The sequence below is a fragment of the Mustela nigripes genome, chromosome 1 (genome assembly GCF_022355385.1).
Source record: "Mustela nigripes isolate SB6536 chromosome 1, MUSNIG.SB6536, whole genome shotgun sequence".
In the NCBI taxonomy this organism is placed as follows: domain Eukaryota; kingdom Metazoa; phylum Chordata; class Mammalia; order Carnivora; family Mustelidae; genus Mustela; species Mustela nigripes.
The window spans coordinates 4,416,457-4,432,876 of record NC_081557.1 but is presented as its reverse complement, the minus strand read 5'-3'; the positions used below and the strand labels follow the sequence as shown (position 1 = coordinate 4,432,876).

Here is a 16,420-nt window from a genome sequence, read left to right as displayed (position 1 = left end):
CTTTGCGCCCGGGTGGACGTCCGCGGCCTTGCGCGGCGGCGGCGGCGGGCGGGCGGGCGGGGCGCGCCCCGATCCCGGACCGGCCCCGCTCCGCCGCGGCCGCGCCGCCCGCCCGCCAGCCCGCCCGCCGGGGAGAACTTCCCCCGGGCGCGGGCCGGGGAGCGTGTCAAGTTGGGGCGGCCGCTCGCCGTGGACTGGCGAAGGCCATTGTTGGGACCCCGGCTGCGGAAACAAGTTCTGTGGGTTTGTGCTCGCGGCCGCGGAGTCGTCGGCGAGCGCGGAGCCCGGCTCGGGGGGTTTAAATGGCCGTGCGAGCGGCGCCTGAGCTGCGGGGCTGGGCCGCGAACGCCGCCCCGGCGACCCTGAGCAGGGGGGCGGTCCCTGCCGCGGCGGGGAGGGCCTCCCCCGGAAAGAAGCCCGTTGGCGGCCAAGCTGGAGGGATCTCCTGCTCGGTCCTGCGCGCCCTCGTCGCAGCCGGGGCGTGCGGTTGGGGAGGCGCGGACCGAGTCCCCGGCCGTGTCCGTGTGTCCCGACGTTTCCGCCTCGGGCTCCGTGCGGTGCGCCCGGTGCTTCACGCTTCCTCCGCGGGTCGGCCGGAGCTTTGTTTATGTTCTGCCTTTGTGGGAGGGGCGCTTGGCGACCGTTCCCCTTCCGAGCCGCCGCACTTGTTACTGTGGGTACTGTCCCACCGTGTGGCAATGTGAAGTTTACTTGGATCGCGCCCTCAAGGTCATGGGGCAGGGGGCAGCGAGTGGGGAAGGGACTCCGGGTGTCCAGCCACCGGCGTGGACGGCTCCTACGCGGCGGTGCAGTTTCCGCTCGCTCTCTGCGCAGTCCGCCTGCCTGGGTTCAGGTCTCGGCTTCAGCACTCCAGCTCCGTGACCTTGCGCAAGTTACTACACTTCCTTGCCTTCCCTGTAGTGGGACGCTGAGAGCCGGGACTGCCTCGGAAGTGTGTCGGGAGGGAATGGGCTGGGAGCCGTGTCTGGCACGTAGGGTCCGCTCAGTGCAATTGGTGGCTCTTATTACTAATTTCAGAAATTGAGTTCTAAACGTTTAGATTACTGTTTGGAAGTCAAAGGAGCGTTGAGGTGACTTGGTGGCCGTCTTTAGAAGGCTCCGTGTGCTTAACAGTTCTGCTGAGAAAATGCACTGGAAGTTATTTTAAGTTTTTCAGGAGAGGGGTGGTTGAAGATTCGTTGAATTTCACACATTTCGGGGAGCAGGGCGTTAGTGGTGGTACCTCAGAATGTTCCTCTAAGAGGCGGTTGAATAAAGAAAAGCTCCTGAAGAGCTGGGGTCGGATCCTGTTCCTACTCCCTTGGGCTGCTGGGGTGATTGGTGCTGGTAGCAGCTCTGAGGTTTCTCCGCGCACTCCCGGGTCAGGGTTCCTGAGGTCTGAAAGGTTGTGGTATTGAGACGCACTTCGGTGAACGCAGCTTGGGAGACAGCTGTTGCCCTGCTGGGACGCTTCGGAAGCTGTTGCCTTTCCGCGGGTCTGACTGGGGAGTCTAGAGTGTCTAACAAACTGCCGTCCGCTCAGTCACACAGAGTCACAGTCTTGATTCCTGCCCTGTGCTCTTTTCCCTGGTACTGGAAACCGTGCTTGCCTGCCCCTTGGTATTACTGCTTGGGACCTGCCTGGCTTTAATCGCACTGGGGAAATGTTTTTACACAGTTTTAAGTAGAGGGGAGCGTCTTGCGGTGTAACTTAAGGAGAGGAAGAAGATTGGGATAAGAAAACTTGAGCTTTTGTATATAGCAGGACAAAACGAAAACTTGCTAGTTTGAATTAACTGCTTGAGAATCAGACCATAGCTGGATGGAAAATCAATGGTAGTAAAATGAAGATTTGACAGGGTGCGGTGCACTTCAGGATAATTTTAGTATGGATTTGGTACAAAGGTAATGTGCTTATCACAGGCAAAAACCACCCCGCCCCCCAGTTTGCATTTAAATTCCAGTCAGTTACCATGTAAGAATCTCTTCCTTAACACAGCATTTGTCAGGATGGGTGATTAGTTTATTTCTATCATGAACTTGTGTCTTGCAGTTTTATATTTTGTGTATTTGAGAGGCAGCATGAGTGTATATTGGTCTAAAGTTCTACAGTGTTTTAATACCCCTGTGAGTACATGGTAGTGAAGTTCTTCTAATCATCTGCTCACCTGAAACTCAGCATTGAGTCTGTTTCATAAAAAGCACAAGAAGCTATGGTTTGGTCCTCATAAGTCAAGATCTGAGCCCCTGTGTGGGCTGAGTAGCTTATTAGCTATTTTTCTTAGGTGAGTTGGACTGAAAAAAAAATAGGCCTGGGCTCTTGGCTTTTTTTTTCTTTTCTTTTTCTTTTTCTTCTTCTTTTTAAAGGTTTTGTTCATTTATTTGACAGACAGAAATCACAAGTAGGCAGAGAGGCAGGCAGCGGGGGGGCAGAGAGCCCAATGCAGGGCTGGATCCCAGGACCCTGGGATCATGACCTGAGCTGAAGGCAGAGGCTTTAACCCACTGAGCCACCCAGGCGCCCTCTTTTTTTTTTTTTAAGATTTTATTTATTTATTTGACAGAGGGAGAGAAAGAGCGCAAAAGCAGGGGGAGCAGCAGAGGGAGAGGGAGAAGCAGGCTCTCTGCTGAGCAGGGAGCCTGACATGGGGCTCGATTCCAGGTCGCTGGGATCATGACCAGAGTCCAAGGCAGCTGATTAATCGACTGAGCCACCCAGGAGTCCCTGGGCTCTTGGCTTTAAGCAGCTTTCTTACTTTTTTTTTTCCCTCAAGAGAATCTCAAGTAATTTTTAAAAAAATTTTTTAATTTACTCTAGGTAAATGTTTCTCAGTTGGGGGGTGATTTGCCTTCGAAGAAACATTTGGCAATGTGTGGAGACATTTTTGCTTGTCATAGCTGTGTAAGGGTGGGAATGCGTACCCTGGCTTCTAGAGAGAGTGGAGACCAGGGATGCTGCTGAGCATCCTGGAATGCACAGGACAGCGTCGTAAAATTATCCAGTCCCAAATACTAATAGGGCAGAAATTGAGAAACCCCGTTCTAGATGGATGCTACGCTGGCATGCATTAGAATCGTTCAGGACATCTTTTAAGACCATGGATGATAGACCCTCACGTCTGGAAATCTGTGGTAGTATTGAGAATATATTTTTAGAAAGCTACCCAGGTGATACTGAAGTGCAGCCAGGTTTTGGAACCCCTCTTCAAGACCATGGTTATTAGTGACTTCCTGTGGGTCGAGGAATCCTTTAGGTGTTGTGAGCTCTGTCTCTGTGTAGTGGGGAGAGACTTGTACATACATTATTCTAAGGTTCCTGAAGACTGAACTTTAAAAGAAGTTTTAAATGAATTGATTTTATAATATAATTTAGAAACTTTTTTTGCCTTTACCTCGTAAAACACATTACCATAGTGTGCTGAAACTTCACACTCTTGGGTGTTTAGGGTTGGTAGCTCCTACGTTTAATAACTTTATACTGTTATTTTTGAGTTTTATATCCTTTGCTGTCATCCCGTGAGTGAGTCAGCGGTCAGTTATCGTTTTCAATGCCAGCGTCATCATCTTTTTTTCCCTTTGTAATGAAGACCTATTTCCAGAGAGTTAGCCTTGGATCCGTTTGCAAGTTCTGCCTTTTGAAGGCGAGACAGGCGTACTCCATGCTTCACATGTCACACAGTGACCCTTGCCTGCTAGTAAAAGGGGGTTCCTCTGGGCCCTGGACTCTGGCCCAAATGGGTGAGTGTTTTTTCTTCTCTGGGGGAGGGAGGATGAGGTCCAGTAACAGAAGGGCAGAGGTCCTTTTCTCACACATACCTACAATTTAGATCATCTAGTTTACTGAATGAAGGAATATTAGTTTAAAAATGATACACATTTCCAGCAACTGAATGTTAGGCTCTGGATATATAGAAGGAGAAGATTGTGGAGGCACTTTCTAATCTTTCATCCTGAAAATCAGCTTATGGCTGTTGTTGAGAATGACAAGTGACCCCCCCCCCCCGCCCCAGCTTCTTCTAATCTTCATTTATTTGATCCTCAAATATAGTAATTGAATCCTTACTCTGCCAGGAGCTGTATTAGGGACTCACCCATGAACAGGCACTTAAGGACTTGCAGTCTAGAGGGAGAGGTAGCAGTTATAAAAGGGGTGCAGTTTTGGCTGGGAGGCCAGGTACCAAAGCTTGTTAGAATTGTATATGGTGTAAGTAGGCTCCTTAGGGAGGCTCTCCAGGCCTGGGAGGAAAGAGTTTAGGTTTGCTCCTTTGCTGGTTGAATTTGCCAGAAGTCTCTTGCCAAACAATAAAGTAGTTACTTAATTAAGTAGTTACTTAATACACACGAGTTTGTTTCTTGTGTGTATTAAGCGGTTGCTTTGACTTGCCCCCTTGGTTTGGTGTGTTTTAGAAAGCAGTGTCATTGCTCCTGTGCTGGTGAAGCTGTGTTGTCAATGACAAATGGGATGGGCCTGTAGTGTTCCTTGCTCTGTAGATGTTGGTTGTCAGTCAGTCAGACTGGGAACACTGACGGGTTCTATACTATCAGAGGCTCGATAGAAGTTTGTGTCAGATGTCTTGACATCCTTGAAATTGATTGTGCCACTGGTGGGGATGGACTGGAGATTTGGGTTTTGTTGGCCATGACTTTGCTTAGATTTAGTTGCCACAGAAGCCCCTTTTCTTCCTCTCTCCCTCCGTATTTATTTTTTTACTTGGAGAAGGGAGATAGTTACTAGTTGGATCAATACCCAGTTTGTTTCAGAGTTTGAATGATGGTGCACTGACTTCTGGATACCAGGTAGATCAGCTAGTGAAGAAGCAAGTATAAGGAAAGGGAACCTTGGCAGTAGTTCAAAGGCTTCTCACCTTAACAGGGACATTTTCATGTCATGGACTTGGCAGAGATCTGAGTTTACTCTTAGCAGAGGTGTTTTACTACTTGTCACTTAACAGCTGGCTAGTGTTGACCTGTTTTGTAAGTATTAGTGAAGACTGCATAGTCGACTGTGAATTTATGCAAAGTTTGATATGTTCTGAACATCTTTTTACTGATGGGAAGAAGCTCTGATTTTGTACTTCTTGGTGACTCTGGAGAAAACTAGGGTTGTACTTCTTCCAAAATTTCTTACAGTTTGACTGTATATTGACTTGGAATGGGTTGTGTGCCCCAGAGGTTGATTGCCATGAAATCTGATGACCTAAAGGAAGGATGGATTAAAGATTGTTATTTTGGGACATTAAAGAGAAGAACAAAAAGGCTGCAGAAATAGGAGTCTGACTGAGTGTTAGATTTGGAGAAGGCTGTTTGGATTGCTGGTTGGAGTCTTGAGTTCCTATACTGGAATATAAATCTGAACAGCAGTGCTGGTGTCAGAGACCCACTTTGGCAAGAAGAGAAGGGAAAGATTATGTGAGAAGGCGAGGCTCCCTGAAACCCTAATCTGGGCAAGGAAAGCAGGTATGTGACCTGTCCACTAAGCCATGCTCCGTGGTGGCCAGGTATGGTTCATAGAGGTTGGCTGGGCCTTGGTGAGGTCTGGGCTCGTGGTCCATAGGTGGGGGCAGTGGCAGGAAGAACACTGAAAAGTACTGAGTTGTTTGGCTGTTCGGGGCTTCCTCTTTTTTTTTTTTTTTTTAAAGGTTTTATTTATTTAATTGACAGAGATCACAAGTAGGTAGAGAGGGGGAAGCAGGCTCCCCGCGGAGCATAGAGCCCGATGCGGGGCTCCATCCCAGGACCCTGAGATCATGACCTGAGCCGAAGGCAGAGGCTTAACCCACTGAGCCACCCAGGTGCCCCTCGGGGCTTCCTTTTTGAGAGTCATGGTTTTGGGGCTGGAATGGACCTGAGAGGTCATTGATTCTTAGAGAAAAATATAGGCCATGCTGGAGAAGCTAACAATCTCGGTTTCCTGGCTGATTCCGTAGGGTCTTGGTGGCCCTACTAGACCTCAATTTCCAGTACCATTTATTTCAAGAGTGACATCACACCTGGATCTCACGAGAGTTGAGATTAAATGCTTAACTTCTGAATTGTTTCTTTTTGGTGGTAGTATTTCTGAGTTTTCTGTCATTGTAGTAGACAAGGGGATAGGGTCTCCAGTTTTCTTTTGTTGACCTGAAGATACACAAGGTTTCTGTTGCCTCTGGACGGTGGGCTCGACACATCCGCCTTTGTTGCCTGCAAGCAAGACCCTGCCCCTTCTGATCACAGAGTGCTCTTTCTGCTGTGGACCTCTCAACCTCAATTTATTACACCCTTACGTGGGTTCAGCAACTGTGCATTTGGCACCTATCGTAGACATAGTATTGTATTTTATTATTTTTAAAAAAATTTTATTTATTTATTTGACAGAGATCACAAGTAGGCAGAGAGGCAGAGAGAGAGAGAGAGAAGCAGGCTCCCCGCTGAGCATAGAGCCCGTTGCGGGGCTTGATCCCAGGACCCTGAGATCATGACCTGAGTCAAAGGCAGAGGCCTAACCCACTGAGCCCCCCAGGAGCCCCAAGACATAGTATTTTAAACTAAGGGAGTTTTCACAGATTAATACTGTTTTCTTTCCCCAGTTCAGAGTATATTGTAGAGGTCAAGAGTACATAAGGATCTAAAATAACTGGCCTTGAGTTTTGGTTCTCACACTCTTCCAGCTGTGTAATCCTAATACTGGATGACATCTTTGTTCCTTAGTTTCATTATCTATGACATCAGTATTAAATGTAACCTGATGAGCACAGTGCCTAGCATAGGGCGGTGTTTTTATTACTATTATTGCTGTTACCAGTCTTCTTCCTAATAACTATAGAAGTAGGTTCAGAAATGACTCCAATGTAAGACACAGTGACAGTCCTAAAGAAGTGAAGTGGCAAGTTGAGGGCACCTGGAGAACGTTGAGGTCTGACTAGTTGCTCTGAGGGGTCCTGGGTGATGGTGATGCAGGTTAAGAGAGGTTATGGAATTAGTGTTTGTATGCAGGTGGTTTCGTTCCCTATGTGGATCATATTATACTTGCTTTACTGAGGGAAATGTGATTATAGTTTCTTACTTTGATGAGAGTAGAGATAATAAATTGGAGATTTTGCATTTTGCTTTCTAAAACAGTCTTTAAAATCTCTCTCTCTGGCACTTATGATGTTTTAAAAGTAACTCCATTTGCTCTAGAGTATCCTATGTTACATAGAACCATAGTTTTCAGTGTGCTGTGTTCTTGAAGAAAATTACGTATGCCTTGAAGGAATCAAAGCATTTTAACAAATGATTGGGTCTTTTTTTATTTTGCATTTAATTTCTTTATAGATTCCACATATACCCAGACAGCACTTTTTTCTTTAAAAGATATTTATTTATTTATTTATTTAAGAGAGAGTAAGTATGAGCTGGCAGGTGGGAGAGGGAGAAGCAGGGAGCCTGACACGGGGCTTGATCCCAGGTTCCCGAAATTATGATCTGAGCCAAAGACAGACACTCAACCGACTGAGCCACCCAGGTGTGCCCCTGGACCACGCTTTTCTGTAGAGGGCCAGTTAGTAAATACGTTAGGCTTTGCAGGCTGTGTGATCTCTATAACTACTCATCCCTGTAATCTGGATATGAAAGCAGTTATAGACGACATATGAACAGATGAAGGTGGCTGTTGGGGCTCTGGGTATCTCAGTGGGTTAAGCGACTGACTCTTGCCTTTGATTCAGGTCATGATCTCAGGGTTGTGAGATCAAGCTCCGCCTCAGGCTCCGCACTGCCTGGAGTCTACTTAAGATTCTCTCCCTCTCTCCCTCTCTCCCCCCACACCACACCTTTCTCTCTCCCCCTTTCCAGAAGAAATAAGCAACCCACAATACAGAAATTAAAAAAAAAAAAAAGAAGAAGAAGAAGAAGGTGGTTGCCTTCTAGTAAAATTTTATTTACAAAAACAGGGCGGAGCATACAAATATCAAATAACCAAATTGTACATTTCAAATGAATATGAAATTGTCAATTCTAAGTCAGTGGAAAAATACTAAAACTTCTGAAAAACAAGACCCCCCCCCACACACGCAGGTAGTGCGCTGGATTTGGTCCGTTTTTCTCTAATCTAGTTTTCTATTTTAATTTTTAATGAGATCCTGTATTCAGAGAGTGTATAGCTGCATGTGTAAGTAGTAATGTTAAAACCAGCAGCTGTGCGCCCCAAACCAGCCTGAGAACTAGCACACGAATGCTGCCCCTGCCTCTGGCTGCAGGTCTTGCCCTGACCGCCTCTTCTTCCGCCTCCATCTCCCGAAGGCAAGCACTGCCCTGCACCTGTTTTCTTGCTTTCTGGTTTTGCCATATGTGATTGTGTCCTTTTATGATGTAACTTAATTCCCTGCAAGTCTTTAAACTGCAGGTAGAATCATTTTACTCCATGACTTACCCCCTCCCTCACATTGTTTTTGAAATTCTTTATTCAAATGTTTGGGTCCTTAGTAGGTCTTAGGCACTAAGATACTTATTGGTGCTGGGTATGTCAGCAGGAGCAAAGCACACAAGTATCTGCCCTCCTGGGGCTGACATTGCGGTGGGGGAAGGCCGCTAACAGGTCGGTGGAAGGTGAAGCCGTCCCAGCGTGGGTGACGAGCGGGGAGAAGAGTGTAGCGGGGACGTGGGCGGACGGAGGCTGTGTGGAGGGAAGGTGGTCAGGGTGGGCCTCCCGAGAAGGGGCCTTTGAACAGAAGGAGGAGGAGGAGGGAGCCTGTGGCTGCGGGTGGGGGTGGGGTGGGAAGTGTGGGAGGAGCCGGGCTGGCCCAGCCCTGCGGGAGATGCCAGGGACTGTGCCCGCCGCGTTGAAGGGACCTGGAGGGGCCGCTGGCTGGAGGGGGAGAGCCCGAGGGAGAGTGGCAGGAGGTCATGTGCAGGGTGGGGGGGGGGCGGCGGGGAGCGGTGGTCCTGGGGGGCCAGTCACACCAGTGTTAGGATGTTCTCGTCCTCTCCCTGTGAGATGGGAAGTCACTGTTGATCAGAAGTGTGACATGAGACCTGACTTGCGCTTTCAGAAGGACCCCCTGAAGCTGTCAGGGTAGCTGTCCCCGTGCTGCCCCCGAGCCAGCGAGCAGCGATGGCGGCTCAGGCTGAGGGGGCACCGGGTGGCCCTGAGCCGTGGTTGGGTTCTGGATGCATCTCGAAGGTGGAGCGGACAGGGCCTGGGGACAGATCGAATGTGGGCGTGGGAGCAGGGTGGAGGGTGGTACTGGGGGCTTCGCTCGCATTGGGAGTCGTTAACTGTGAAGAGAGGGGTGACTGCGGGGCGGGGGCGGGTCGTGGACGTCGCGTCCCGAGTTGGGTCAAGCTTGGACATGTGAAGTTCGTGGAGCTTTTGGAGACCAGTCGAGACACTTGCAGGGTGAGGGGTCTGGAGTTGAGGGGAGAGGTCTGGGCTGAAGCCAGAAGAGTGGCTTCAGAGCGCCCTGAGGTGGGATGGGGGCACTGAGGAGTGAGGACTGAGCAGGGGCGACTGGGAAGGGCCTCCTCTGAGGTGGAGGACGACCGGGCTCACGTGTGTGAAGCCAAGGAGAGTGTCACCGAGGAGGGAGGGAGGACCTGGGCCCGCTGCCGACAGTTCAAGTAGAAAGAGGGCCAGCGCTCCCCCGGCGGCTTTGGCAGCGGAGAAGCTGCTGGCAGCCTTGACCAGAGCCCTTCCCGCCGGCCGCCGGGGCAAGCCTGGGAGGGAGGTTCATGGAGGACACGAGAAGAGGTGGCAGGCGAAGTTCTGTCGCCCGCCTGTGCGGGGAGGTGCGGGACCCGGGCAGGGTTTGTGGAGATGCGTTTTGGCAACTGTGCTGGGAGTTGGTTCTTTCCAGAGTGAGCCACCCAGGGAGGCGGGAGGCGGACACTCACCGGAGGGGTGTGGGGAGGCCGCAGGGGACGGCTGGTGGGCTCTGAGCGGCGGGAGAGGGGGTCGGGCCGCTGGAGCAGCGCGAGTCCGTGTGCGCCGTGTCCTCTCTTAACTCTTTTTCCCCGGGGGAAACAGGGAGACGTTCTCAGCAGTCGCCGCGAGTCGGGAGTGAAGAGGAGAGGGCAGGCCCGGAAGTCTGGGGGAAAGTAGCCCTGAATGGGTCGGCCCCGCGGACAGGCCGACCTGCGGGAGCGCTCCCGAGTTCGGAGTCAAACTAACGGCGCTCGCCCGCCTTCGTTTTACCGGGAGCAGAGCAGGCAGTGCTGCCGCGGTGTTGGGCTTGTGGCTTTCCTGCCGCCCAAGGGGCAAAGCCAGGCAAAGTCAGGAGAGATTGTAATGGGGAGCGGGCACGGAATTGCCGCTGGGGAGGGAGGGAAGTGACGGCTTGTAGATGGGGGAGGTGTGACCCGGCGGGTGCACGGAGCTGTGCTTGCTCCTCTGCACCGCCCTGTCTGTTTCAGACTGCGTGGGTCTTCCTCGATCTTGTTCAGTCATTGGGGGATACGCTTGTCCAGTGAGGAAACAGTGCTGCTCTGAGCAGATGCAGACGGGGCGCCTGGGTGGCTCAGTGAGTTAAACCTCTGCCTTTGGCTCAGGTCATGATCTCAGGGTCCTGGGTTCCAGCCTCTCTGCTCTGCTTACTTCTGGTCTTTGCCAGTCAAATAAGTAAAGTATTTCAAGCAACAACAGCAAAAGCAAAGGCAGAAACACTTCTCCGAGGTATAGACCTTGGAGAGAATTGCAGGGTAGTGGGACCAGTACATTTTCAACTTTTGTAAATGATGCAAATTGTATTCTAGGCTGGTTGTACCTGCTTACCTTCCTGCCAGCACTGTTGTTCCACATCCTTGCCAATAATGATGTTGTTAGATTTTTTTTTTGTATTTGCCAATTTGCCAATAGTTTTTAATTTTTTCATATTTTATATTTTATTTTATATATAATCATATTTTTAAAAACATATATAAATATACTTTATTTTTTATTATTATTTTTTTAAATAATAAAGAGTTTAGGGCTGCTTTGGTGGCTCAGTTGGTTAAACATCTGACTCTTGGTTTTGGCTTGGGTCATGATCTCACGGCCATGGGATTGGACCCTGCATCCTCCTCGCTCAGTGTGAAGTCTGCTTCAGATTCTTTCTCTGTCTCCCTCTGCCCCTCCACGCTTGCTCTCTCTCTCTCAAATAAATAAAAAATCTTAACAAAAAAACCCCACAAAAAATAAAGTGTAGCATTTAATGGGCTTTAGTATATTCACAGAACTGTGTAATGAACACCACAGTCTAATTTTGTAACATTTTCATCACCCGCGGAAGAAACCTTGTCCCCTTTAGCAGTCATTCCCCATTTCTACCTAACCTTTAGGCAGCCCCGTACAGACTGTCTGCTTCTGTCGATTTGCCCATTTCGTATGACCGAATCATACACATGTCTGGCTTCTTTCACTTAGCATCAGGCTTTCAGCGCTGCTCCACGTTGCAGCAGGTGTCGGGATCGTACCTCATGGCGTCTTATTGTTGAATGACGAACGTTCCGTTGAACGGACATGCCACATGTTCCTGCTTTGTCAGGTGATGGACATGTGAATTGCTTCTACTTTTGACTTTTATGAGTAATACTGCTATGAGCATTTGTATACAAGTCTTGGGTGGACATACGTTTTTATTTTCTTGGTGTATGCTCAGGAGTGGAATTGTTGGGTATTGTGGTAGCTCCATGTTTAATATTTTGAGGAATTATCAAACTGGTTTCCAAAGTGTCTGCACCATATCACATTCTTATCAGCACTGTATCAGGGTTCCAGTTTCTCCATGGCCTTAGCAACATTTATTATTTATTATTTGAAAAAATTAATTGCCATCTAGTGGGTGTGAAGTGTGGTGTCTCATTGTGGCTTTCTTTGCATTTTCTTAATGGCTAGTGCTGTTGGACATCTTTTCATGTGCTCATTGGCTGTTTGTATGTCTTTAGAGGAAGCCTGTTCAAATTCTTTGCCCATTTTTATTAATTTATTTATTTTTGCATAGTTATAAAGTTCTTTTCTCTAATTACTAATGAAGTTAAGCATCTTTCTGGCTACTTAGATTTCAGCTTCTCTGAAATGCTGCCTTGTAGCACCTCCTCTCCTGCCCCCATGGAGTTGTTTGGTTTTTCTTATTTGTACAAAGGAATTCGGAGTTATTTTCCCAATTTTTTTTTTCTTTAAACTTTATTCCCAATTTGGGGGTTGAACTCATGACCTTGAAATCAAGAGTCGCATGTTTCATGCACTGAGCCAGCCAGGTATCCTTGTAGGAATTCTTGTATATTCTGATTAGTAATCCTTTATTAATTATTTGTGCAAAAAATACTTTTCCTAATACATGACTTGTCTATTTTTACTGCGTTTATGGGACTTTTAAAAAAGTGTTTATTGAAAGCGTGGAATAAAAGGGCATAAGTGGGTCTTCGTGTCCCCTGACCTGATCATCTGGCCAAACTGGCCAGGTAGAAGAGGAAAGCGACTCTTGGTTTATAGGAAGTTGTCATTTATTTATTTATTTATTTATTTAAAAGATTTTATTTATTTATTTGACAGAGAGAGAGAGAGAGGGAGAGCAAGCACAGGCAGACAGAGTGGCAGGCAGAGTCAGAGGGAGAAGCAGGCTCCCTGCCGAGCAAGGAGCCCGATGTGGGACTCGATCCCAGGACGCTGGGATCATGACCTGAGCCTAAGGTAGCTGCTTAACCAACTGAGCCACCCAGGCGTTTGATGGTTTTTCTCTTTACAAGTCTTACACGTCTTTTGTTAGATTTATTCTTTGGGTACTTATTAGTTTTGGGTGCTGTTGGTAATGATTGTTTTTTTTTTAGGTTTCTATTGGCTGCTAAATGGCAGTGCAGGTACCTTTATATGGACCTCTTCCTTTTTTTTTTTTTTTAAATAAAATTTTTAAAAGATCTTATTTCTTTATTGAGACAGAGAGAGAGAGAACACATGAGTGGGGGTATGGGCACAGGGAGAGGGAGAGGCAGGCTTCTTGGTGAGCAGGGAGTCCAATATGGGTCTTGATCCCAGGACCCCAGGATCATGACCAGAGCCAAAGGTAGATGCTTAACTAACTGAGCTGCCTGAGCGCCCCTGTATGCAACTCTTCTTTGTGGGAACTTCTCTAACTTAATAATTTGCCTGCGGACTCCTGAGGTTTTTATATAGATAATCACCTCATCTTTGAATAATGGCAGTTCATTTCTTTCCAGTACTTTTACTTTTTATATCCTACTTTAGTCTTACTGCACTGCTTCAGGACAACCATTGCATTGGAGACTGTAACTGGTAATGGCAGACTTTCTTGTTGTATTCCTGGTTTTAAAGGAAATGCTTTTATCTTTCACCATTAAATGTATGGTACTTTTTCCCCCTTTAACAGGTTGAGGAAGATTCCTTCAGTATTAGTTGATGGAGATTTAGAAAAAAAAATCACAAGTAGGTATTAAACTCAGTTGAATGCTTTTTTTTGCATCTACTGAGATAATGATAATACGATTTTTCAACATTAATCTGGTGATGTGAAAAAATTAAGGTAGTTTTGAAATTAAGGTAATACATTAATCTTACATTTCTGGGATAAATCCATCTTGATCATGATATATTTTTATTTTTTTATTATTATTTTAAAAATATTTTATTTATTTATTTGACAGAGATCACAAGTAGGCAGAGAGGCAGGCAGAGAGAGAGGAGGAGGCAGAATCTCTGCCGAGCAGAGAGCCCGATATGGGGCTCGATCCCAGGACCCTGGGATCATGACCCGAGCCAAAGGCAGAGGCTTTAACCCACTGAGCCACCGAGGCGCCCCATGACATATTTTTAAAAGAATACTGTATTAAAAAATTTTTTTTAAATGTTTTTGACTTGCTTAGGATTTACTATCTTAGGATTTACGGATCTGTGTTAATTGGTAAGATTGGTCTATGATTTTCCTTTTTATGTATTTACCTTGATTAATTTTATCATCAAGGTTATTGTAATCTAATAGAACATTTGATTGCTAACATATATTTTGTTAATAAAATGTGGTCCAGTGTGATTTTGATTTTTTTAAAAATTTTGTTGAGGCCGTTTTAATGATGTCTGCTTTGTGGCAAATTTTTATCCGTATTCAGAGTGTCTGTGCTTAAAAAAGCCAGTGTGTTTCTGGTTTTAAGGTGAGGTTTTTCCATGTGTATTAGATGAAATGCATTAATTGAATTCACACTCAAACTAGTATCCTTATTAGTTTGTCTGCTGTTATGTTACGTGGGGGTGTTGTTGACCTCATGTTGGGAAACCTGTCGCATCTCTCTGGTGCTCTCAGGTTTTGCTTTGTGCCTGTAAGTTTAGAGTAGTTCTGTCTCTCTGGGAATACTTTTCCATTAAAGTATATTTTGTCAGAAATTTGTGAAGCTGTACCAAGTGACTTTTGGTTAATGTTTGCCTGATACTATTTTCTGCCCTTTCACTAACAAGTTTTTTGTGGCTTTAATGTTGTACATGTGCCTTTTGAAAGCAGCACTAGTGAGATTGCAATTTTTAAAAAAGATTTTTAAAAAATTCATTTATTTATTTGACACACAGAGAGAGATCACAAGCAGGCAGAGAGGCAGATAGTGAGAGAAAGAAGCAGGCTCCCCGCTGAACAGAGAGCCCAATGTGGGGCTCTATCCCAGGACCCTGAGATCATGGCCTGAGTGAAAGTCAGAGGGTAAACCCACTGTGCCACTCAGGTGCCCCTAAATTTTCCTTTTTTTTTTTTTTTTAAAGTAGGCTCCATACCTAGTGTGGAGTCAAGGTTGGGGCTTGAATTCACGATCCCAAGATGAAGACCTGAGCTGAGATCAAGAGTTGAATGCCTGACTGAGCCACCAACTGCCCCTAGATTGCATTTTTATAATTTGACTTTATTATTATTTTTTTAAGATTTTATTCGAAAGAGTGAGAGAGAGCATGAGAGTGGAGAAGGTCAGAGGGAGAAGCAGACTTCCCACTGAGCGGGGAGCCTGATGTGGGACTCGATTCTGGGACTCTAGCATCATGACCCAAGCCAAAATCAGTTGCTTAACCAACTGAGCCACCCAGATGCTCTTGATGTTATTTTTAATTTTTATTTATTTATTTTATTATGTTCAGTTAGCCAGCATATAATACATTATTAGTTTTGATGTAGAGTTTAACGATTCATTAGTTGTGTATAACACCCACTGCTCATCCAGTATGTGCCTTCCTTACAGTTTGACTTTAAACTGATGAGTAAGTCCATTTATGTTAATTGTGATTAAAATCTTTGGTTTAGGGACGCCTGGGTGGCTCAGTTGGTTAAGCCACTGCCTCCGGCTCAGGTCATGATCCTGGGGTCCTGGGATTGAGTTCCGCATCGGGCTCCTTGCTCGGCGGGAAGCCTGCTTCTCTCCCTGCCTCTGCCTGCCTCTCTGCCTGCTTGTGTGTACTTTCTCTCTCTGGCAAATAAATAAAATCTTAAAAAAAAAAAAAAATCTTTGGTTTATTTCTGCTATCTTATTTTCTGCTTTTTAACTTAGCTTTTTGTTGTTTGCTTTTCTTGCCTTACATGTTGTGGGGTTTTTTTTCTTTCCCTCGTGTTCCCCCCTTGTGCTCATACCCAGTAATACAAAGATTAGACGCTGTTCTCCTTGGTACTCTTAAGACATTTCATATTTAACTTCCAGCCTGTAGTTAATCTCTTTACCCTCATGAGAGCCTCCCAAAGTTCTAATCTTCACCCCTTCCCAATTTATATGTTGCCTTTACCTGGTTTTCATTTTGCTGCTATTAAAATCCTACAGATGGGACATTACATTTTCTATCTATTGTTACTCTTTTTTAAAAATTTAATTTATTTATTTGACAGAGACAGCGAGAGAGGGAATACAACCAGGGGGAGTGGGAGAGGGAGCAAAAGGCTTTGTGCTGAGCAGGGAACCCAATGTGGGGTTTGATCTTAGGACCCTGGGATCATGACCTGAGCTGAAGGCAGATGTTTAATGACTAAGCCACTCAGGCGCCCCTCTATATTGTAAATCTTGAAAGACAGTTTTTTGTCTAGTACCCAATTCTAGGTTGATGATTATTTTCCCTTAGCACTTTGACAGTATTTCCTGTTTTTTTCCCCAATTGTTGCTATTGTGATTAGTTAGAAGTTAGCTGTCAGCTGTTCCTTACCCAGAAATGGGAGGTGTTCTGTATGGAAAGCACTTGTTACATTGGTCAGTCCAGCAGATATGTTTAGTCTCTTTTATTTTTAGGTTGGTGGCATTATCTGTTATTTTGGATTATGCTTTGTGTCTTGTTACCTCTGAATAACCACGCACTTACCAGATCACCTACCAGATCTGTTTTGCGTAAGTGTCAATCTGTACTCAAAGGACGAGAGAAGTTACAAGTGATAGAGGGTGAGCATTTTGTTAAGAACTGGCAACTATGAATTTTTTTTCTCTGTTGTTGTGGAGTGGTCCTGTGTCAGTAAGGAATTTCTTA

At 46.3% G+C, this 16,420-nt stretch overlaps 1 protein-coding gene across 12 annotated transcripts in view; it reads left to right on the top strand.

The window, feature by feature from the left end:
- Positions 1-16,420, top strand: part of PPP6R3 (protein phosphatase 6 regulatory subunit 3) — a 139,728-nt gene that overhangs the window by 521 nt on the left and 122,787 nt on the right. The gene's annotated exons all lie outside the window — the stretch shown is intronic.